The following is a 9,346-nucleotide window of genomic DNA, read 5'->3' on the forward strand; positions in this document are numbered from 1 at the left end:
CTATATCATCTGTTATTCTACATCAAAAAGTGTCTACTTTTGCAGCTATTGCAGGAATTGATCGCATGTGTTGGTCCCAGACTGCCGCAAGGCTGACCGCATGCGTTGATCATCATGGAGACTATTTCATCACATGGAATGCTACGTCCACAAAATGATAATCATGATAGAAGGCCGATCGCGAGGTGGGTGGAATGCATTGACATTTCAAGAGAAACAAGCTTGGATGCATACCTTAGGAGTATCAACAAAATAAGGTGATGCTGACATTTCCCATACCGTGACAAGAGTAGCAGTGAGTCAGAACGCAATCATCAATGTTGTCGGTGTTTGAGCTCTATAAATAGAGCCTTGAACCTTCAATTCAAACCATCCGAGTTTCTGCCCTAAGGCAGATTCTTGTGATCATAGATGAGAGCATGAGCAAGACACTCTTTGAGGATTCTTCACCTCCATAGCCTCTTCCGAGTGGCGACCGGAGTTTCATCAGAGATAAAGCTCAAGAGAGATTTCTCCACCATCCATTCATGGCATCATCAGCAGCCTTAACGCATTTCTAATGAAAAACAATAGATTGCTTACATCTAGCCCTCCACCTCTCCTCTTATCTCTGTATTGTATTACATTCTGGCTTAAGACATTAATATATTTTGTAATCAATGCATCTTTTAGTTCCTTCATCATCATCTTCTTCTTTATCATCATCTACATTCATCGCTTAGTGTATCGAAGATAGTCGCATATTCAGTCATGTGGCCTAGAGATATGACGCATGTAGCAACACACCGAGAGGTGTGCATTGCATGAGTATAGTGAGTTAATCCTCTTCACTTGATGTGAGGCTGTCGCAACACTTGTCTATAAGCTGATTAGCTGCAACTAACTGCCCGAGAGGGTAAGTAGTGGAACACACTAAAGCAAGGTAAGCTTTGTTTCTAGAGATAAGAACAATCTTATACTCGATGCAACCATGCATTATAGAGATATAAGCATGTGGTTGGCCATCGAGAGGTATGCGAAGCGTTAGTGTGACGAGCTAGAATTACTCGAGCGACCAAACATAATGAAGCCACCTTATTATGCGTTAACAGTTGCCATATCTTTACCAATCCTCATAGTTAAAAACTTTCATTGCTCAATCTGTTTAGTTAGGAGTAGGAGTAGCGCATAATCCATTAATTGTCTTTTTACTTTTATTCATCGCCTCAAATGCATTACTTCACAACATTATTAAGTTAAAAGTCCCTGTGTTCGACCTGGATCATTACAAGAAACTTGCGTTCTTGTTATACTTGACGAGAAAGCAAGAAAACTTGTGACAGGAACGCATGGTCATCACATACGCGTTTAATGCAGATTGCATATTTTTTAGTCCAACGCATGACCATCGACGCATAGAGATTAATGCATAACATAAGACAAGTGCATTTTTCCTCTCCCTTTTCCTACCAACATCTGTAATAACTACAATGGTGGTGGTGATGCGATAAATGTGAGATGGTGACTAGGTGAGCAATACAAAAATAGCAGGCGATGGAATAAGATTAAAAGGCAATGAATGAAGTAGGGTCAAGAAGATTCACTGACAATTCCTTAAGCATAGGATACATAAACATTCATGTATCAACTTTTTGTGAATGAACCCACTTCTCAGTGTCAGAAGCCACATTTGTTCAATCTCTGGAATGCATGTTGAGTTGATTATTTCACAAAAGATCTAACTTTATCTCTAAAGCTAATTCTTTCCTTGTTTAATAAAGTCTAGGTCACTTGCTCTCTCGAGTAGTTGATCACTTATTCCTAATCCAGTTCTCACTTAATTAGGCGATGAAATAAATGCAGATTAAACAAGTTGAATTATTTTATGTATGCATGCTTTTGGAAAATGTTAGGTTATCTTCTCAACCCATTGAGGATTTAGTTGCTCATGATAAAAGAGGTGGAGAATATCAATGCGGTATTAATGTGATATATGCGACCGAAAACAAAATAATAATGAATTGTATTGGAAAAGTAAAATGCGGTGACAAGTAATAAAATCAACAAACAAACAACTGTGAAGATATGCAAGTATCTGATGGAATGCGATGGAAAGTCTTATGAAATGTAGTAGAAAAAGAATGGGTTGGGGGAAAGGACATTGCAAATTCGTCAATCCTCTTGAGGACGCAACTAAGGTTTCGCTTTCCCTCGGCTTACACCTCTCAGTGATCGGCCGCATTCCCATATCTCTATGGTAAATCAGGGATGAACATTGCGAACATAAGGTTGTTTCCATCTTTGAAAATACTTCTTGCTTTAGTTATCGCATTCTATCAACCTTCTTTCGAGAGGTGGATTAACATCTTCATTTCTGCTCTCACAGGTTAAACTGCCGTTGAGTATGCGTTAGCTAAACTTAGCTGATTTCTTCAACAATGATTAACTTACTCGCTTAACTCTTTCCCCTTACCCTTGGGATTAGTTACACATAGTGAAGGAAATGGACGATGAATGTATGATGGTGAACAGAGAAATGACGATGAATATGATAATGATATTAAAAGATAAAGCGTTTGTTACAAATAAGTGAATGAAAGATTAGAAATGAATAACAGTTGATGAATAGAAAGTGAGAACAAATAAGGAAAGTGTGTCAATGTCTTGACTAGAATCCCGATCGGAGACAATTTTCTTGCCGAGGTGTAGGAAGAGTGTGGTGGAAAACTTCCTTCTCATGACGGTTTTCCAGTTCAGAATGATCTTTGCACAGAGCTTCTCCTTGGGATTTTCTCTAAAATGTCTCTTCAGACCAGCCTCCCGCGAATTCTCTATCGATGTCTCTTTAGACCAGCTTCCTCTCTTTGGAATTGATGTAGCTATTTATAGACCTTGGCACCTCCTTCGTTAGTGGTCCCGCTCTGAAAAGTTATTTTTTTTGCCATGGCTTGGTGGAAACGTCTGCTCTGCTCCACATTCAATTTGTCAGATCGTACAACAGAAAAGTTGTACAATTTCAGAAATCCTTGCGAATGCGTCGCTCTTTTCATCAACGATCGATCGCCGTATGCGGTATGAATGCGTTGATCTTTTTGTTCATGATCGATTGTCGCATGCAGTGCAAATGCATTGCTCTTTTCGCCCACGATTGACCGTCGCATTCGGTGCGAATGTGTTGCTCTTTTTGTCCACGATTGACCGTCGCATTTGGTGCAAATGAGTTGCTCTTTTTGCCCTTGAGCGATCGTCACATGCGGTGACCTATTTCCTGCAAAACAAAGACTTAGACATCCCTTTTTTCCATCGCAATGGGGTTAGCGATTGTGCTTTCGACACTTTATAACTTTTACGTTTATAAGCCAATTTCTATATGTTCGATGCAACTTTTTCCTTCTTTTTGCCGCATATTCTAAATAAGATGGTATAAATAACTTGTATTTCTACAAGTTATCAGTTACAATAACTTGTATTTCTACATGTTATCATACCCCCAAATTTAAAACAATGCTTGTCCTCAAGCATATTTTTAGAACTTTAGTTATATTCTTAACTCGAGATAATGTGTTAACTAGACTCCTTAAGAATACATATGGTGCCTCCTCCACCTTTTGATGGGTCACAACATAAACTTTTCCCTACTGTCGAGGATGTCCAGCTACTTCTTTCTGCTTGGCTCCACTGGTACCCTCACCACCAACCTCAACTGCTCTAGGCTAATTTATTGTCTAAGAGGTCACTCTCTATTCAATCTGTGTTTCCTGAACCAACTGAGGGCATTCTCTCTTGAAATGGTTTATCTGCCCACGTTGATCGCAAATATTTTTTCCACTGTAACATTTCCCCAAGTGGTTCCTACCACAACTCGAACATAAGGGCTTCCTGGCTAAACTAGCAACAGACTCACCAGCATGTCCTGACCTGGATCCTTCTGCACTTTCTTTCCTGACTCCCAGCTCCACTGCCTCTGGAATTCAATTGCCCACTATAATGGGGCTCGAAACTCCTCCCCTCTGATACCCTCTAAGTATATCTCAGTCACTTCTCTCTATCTCCATGTCCCTGTTTTTCCTCTGTCAAACTCTTCTCAACTCTCATTGTTGTCTCCTCTAACTGGGAAAAGTCTGTCCAGTTAGCTGTGGAGGTCACTGGTGTTCGAATCTCTTTCCTTAAATCACTTGTATTTTTCTTTCTCTTCTGTAATAATAGTAAAGGCACATTGAGATAGATTAATATATTTCTACTCATACTTTACTATAAACATTGAATCTTGGACCAGCTTCAAAAAATCATATCTCTTTGTCTCTCTGGATGGACTAGAGTAGTACTTGTCTTCAAAGCCTCTCTTAAATTTCCCAGGTCATAGCCTCAAAACCGCTCCTTCTAGAGTCTAGAAATTTCCACCACTTTTCTGCCCTCTTCTAAAGTATGAATATAGCTAACTCGACCTTTCCATCATCGGGACATCTCATCATACGAAAGCATTTCTCAACCAAATCTAGCCAAACCTCTGTGTCTGTCAAGTCTGTCGTATCCTCGAACATCGTTGCACCGAGGGCTTTCATCCTCTCTATTCCGTACTTCTTCTCCCGATCCATCCATACAGATCCTACACTAGCTGTTAGTTTCGATGCTATTCCATCAAAAACTCTATCCTCCATATTAGGATCAACTCTACCCTGAAGGGTACTAGACTCTTCCTCATATGTGGTTTTCCGTGCTATTGGTTCTCTATTAAGGTTAGGGTCCCCACGTACCTTAGGTTTTCTAACAGAGTCTTGATCCCCTTGTACTACGGGATCTCTAGTAGAGTCATGATCCCCGTCTGTCGTCCACTTACTCAGTCTGCCATTTCTTCGAGGCATCCTCATATAATAGTTCACAATCATTAGGAACATTACAACATCACATACTCCTAGTCTAATGCTGAGCCTATTTCCCAAAATCTTATGCTTTGATACCAACTTGTCACACCCCCTCCCAAATTATCTTCCTAATTTAGCAAGATGTGCGAAGACAACAAATGTCAACCCTCTTATGACACTTACTGCCTAACCTACTCATGTAACATGTTTCCATTGCACCAGATAGACAGATATTATACATATGCTCAACTAGATTCTCAAACACATAACTCTGCTAAAACACAAATGCTTACACCATTTACATGCAAGGCAGAACAACTTTACATAAGTTCATACAACAGTGGTTCTATCTAAGATCTACCCTTGCCCCTAATTGTATAAGAAACTCTTAGTGTTTAAACAAAACATAGTGGACCACCTAAACTTCTTCTGCTCCTCTAATACTTGAGCTTTGTGACAGAGTGGCAGATTAGGTAGGCTATGGGGAATTGAACGCTACCTGGAGAAAACAAAAACTAAGTGACTTCTTTTTAAAACTTACATATGCTAAAAACGTGATATAGAAACATAGTTATGTGTTTCTATATGAAATAAAAGAATCAGGAGAATAGGAAAAACTCTCCTAATAATGTTTACGTGCACGGGATGGCGATGAGAGGGCACGAATAGATTTTATCTTCTTTCACTTTTTAGAATCAATGAGGGGAACCTACAAAAGGAAAAAAAAACTAAACTAAGAAAGTAATAAAAGAAATCAAGTAAACTTTGACACATGGCTGCCTTCGTACAAATTTTTAGTGTCGGTTGCTCAACATTGTTTTCCTGTCAGGAAACATATAAATTCTCATATTTCTCAGGCCCTTTCTTCCTTGAATTCACGAAGTTGCTTAAGGGAAGCGAGCTTTTAAAGCGTTCAAGGATTCTAGAGTCAGAAATATTTTTGAATTTTTGTGGTTTTGGAAAAATAAAGTCAAACTCGACTGACTCAACTGAAATAAAAGACTTAATTAACTTGTGAGGATGAGATGAGCAATATTAAATAAATAAAAATATGCTAGAGGGAAGAACAGAATGAGGTTTTGCAGTCTCTGGCTTTATCACCTAGGCTCCTCGAGATGAAACTCAAGCTTATACTTAACCTCACATACTTATTCAGGACATGGCGAAAGATATGCATCCTCATCGTTGCTTGATAAATAAAATCCATCAAGGATATCGGCCTTACTGGCACAAATGATGGTTGACTCCGGTCGACTCTTTAGTGTCGGCAAGAAATCTGTAAGCTGGAAGACTGGGTCATCCACTGGTTGTATAGGGGTTTGGGACTCCAAGTGAGATTTAAAAGATTCCTGTAGACACTGAGAAGAACGATTAGCAAGATCATAAATTATAAAATTTTTCATCATCTTACCTTGGCCTGCAATTTGAGAGGTTGGTTGCTCAACTTAATAGTTGATATTAGAAACCTCACTATTGTACAACTCAGTAGTTTTAAAGGATGGTAGCAACAAGGGTTGCTTTAACCTCCCAACTGATTCAACAATCTAAGTAACTAGGTCACTCAGACTCTGAAGATCAGTTCTAGCCTCAGATCCGAAATAGAGATTATTCTACTGGAAGCTTAAAAACTCTTATTGTTTATTCAGTTGCTGCGAAAACTCATAAGAGTCGTTAGAAAGATCCATAACAAGTTCTTCTAAAGACCTACCTGAATGAGCAGAAGAAGCATGCTTCGATATCGAAATCGGGCTAGGCAACTCCCAAGGGAAACGGGAATCACGCATAAAGCCACACGACAGCTGAGGACATGCTTCAAATGGATGACCTTGAAGTGAACAAACTCTGCATGTCTTTGGAAAGTAATAAGATGAAACTTCCCTAAGTTAAATAAATCTTTGGAAAGCAATAGAAATGGGGAGTTTTGTTGTTTGGTTGACAGGAAAAATTTAATGTGGAAACTAAAATGCGAAAAAGTAAGATAGATTGAGAAAGAGAGAGATCAAACTCAAGATTACCTTCACCGTTTAGAGATTGTTGGGTTTTCTATGAATCTAATCATTGATTGTTCTAGAAATTAAATCAAAGAAAGAAAATCAATAAGAAATAGTAAGATTCAAGAAGATTCATAATAAACCTCATAAAATCCAAAGAAAACCCCCTAGAAACCTAAAAAGTCGTCGTTGTGGCCTTCAATTGTTCATCAAATTTGACTCACGTTGCCAAAATTTACAATTATAAACTAAAATTAAAGGAAATGTCATGAGTCTTGGCCTAGAATGGCCAAAACCGAGCATAATGCTCTCTAAGACGACTTAACTCTCCTCTTTACTTTACTTAAGTCAGAAAGAAACAGATTTATACCACAATTGCAACATAACAACGCTATGAAGAGCGTTGCAACTTCGTTCCCCATTTCAGATCTCGAGCATAAAGCAAGCACAGAGTCAGTGTTGCTACTCTATGGCATTTTGGCAAGCTTACGTGCGTTGGGAGAATTATGTCAAAGTTCGTAACGTCGCGATATTGCAATCGAGTATTCTACCTTCTAGCATAGTGTGAAATCCTAGCGATAGGGTTGCGACGCTGCGATGATCATCTGAAATTGTCTTAGAGCAAAGCTACATTGTGTAGAGGGTTGCTACACTCGGGTTAGGGGCATTTTGGTCATTTTTTCTCCTTTGAAGCTCGAATGCTCAAATTACCTCCAATTTTCTTTAAGTTAACCCCATTTGACACCTAATGCTCGGTTTTACCTCTTTGATGCTCGATACTTACAAAATAGGGTAAGTAATATTTAAAATCTATTTACGAACCTAAATTAAGCTAGGAATTATATCTCTTTTTGAGAGCCATCAGTTAAGCTCGGCTCTAGCCCTGCAACCTCGAGGGTTGCAACTATCTTGACATCACGAGTGTTACAAGTAACCACATGTGAGAGTGTCAGAGGAATGACATTAAAAACAACCTCATTTGATAACCATCAAGGGGAATAAGTAAGTAATTTCTAAATAAGTGTTCTGACCTTACTCTCTATGCTTAGCCGAACTATATATGCTCCATGTACTAACTTAAACATAGGAGTGTGGTTAGCTCAACGCCACACGTGGGAGTAACTCTCAAGCAGGATAGTTCGGGAAACAACTCCAGACTAAAGAAGTGGGTTGATAGACTAGCCTACAAAGGGCATACGGCGATGACGGACACATGCGAAGTTTCCTTAGGTTCCACATATTTTGTGTGATGTCGTGGATGCATCTCTAACTCATTATAAAATTGAGTTATTATTATATTTATCCAACAAATATCCTACATTTTTTAAAAAATTTGGTAACAATAAAGTACTAGGCAAGTGATGAGATTATATAATGCTAATTGTTTCATGTTAAGACGGATTTTCAGTATTATCATTAATTTTTTATTTTATCTCTAAACTTTAATTTCTTGTTCTTAAAGTTATTACTAATCGTTATTTTTGTTTGTTTTCAAAGGAGAAAAAATCATTATTTTTATTTATTTTATCGTTAAGATTTTATTTTTAAATTTTGTGGGCCAAATAAAGTTTTAAACTTTCAATTATTATTTATCAAATTATTATGATTATTATTTTGTAATTAGATTTTAAATGTCATGGATATGCATGTAACTAGTAGTTTATTCAGAAAATGTGGTCACTATAAGATGTGTCCTATATGGTTGATTTAAAATATATGATGGTATCTTCAACGTTAATTATTTTAAATAGTAAAATTATTAAAAATATTTTCAAATATAGTAAAATGTTACTGTCTATCAATGATAGACAACTATAGACACTTATAGACATCGATCAGTGTTTATCACTAATACTGATAGATGTCTATCAGAGTTTATCACTATCTATCACTAATAAACAATGACATTTTTCTATATTTTAAGTTGACTCATTTTTCTATATTTGAAAATAGCAATATCTTTAACCAATTATAAACTTAATTAAATGAAGTTGAAACTTTTATATATATATATATATAATATATATATATATATATATATTATTATTATCAGTGAATTTTAATAATTTGCGAGTTTATAAATTTAATGGAATGAAAGTTGGAACTAAAAAAATAGTAATAATAATACTTCAATTCTTTTGAATGTAGATAATTATGAGATTTAAAACTTTAACTTTACGAGAATGTATGTATTTCCTATTAAATTTGTGAAGTTGAACCCTAAATCTTGAAACAAAGAATATTGTTGAAGACTTTCTAAAACTTACAATTATGTTGCTCATGTTCTTGTAAAGTATGTTTTTGGGGTAATTCCCTCTTTTATTTTTTTAAATTCATATTCTTTTACTTTAGAAGATGAATTGTGTTTTTCATTCCAACAACCTTCGGTTGGTGACTCAGCCTTAAATGAGGACTTAGTGTAATTTTTATTTTATTTTTTTTTGTTTATTGCTCTATCCATTTTCAAATTCAAATTCAAATTTAGAAGAAAGGAAGGAAGGGCAAAAATAAAAT

This window comes from Benincasa hispida, chromosome 1 (genome assembly GCF_009727055.1).
Source record: "Benincasa hispida cultivar B227 chromosome 1, ASM972705v1, whole genome shotgun sequence".
Taxonomy (NCBI): Eukaryota; Viridiplantae; Streptophyta; class Magnoliopsida; order Cucurbitales; family Cucurbitaceae; genus Benincasa; species Benincasa hispida.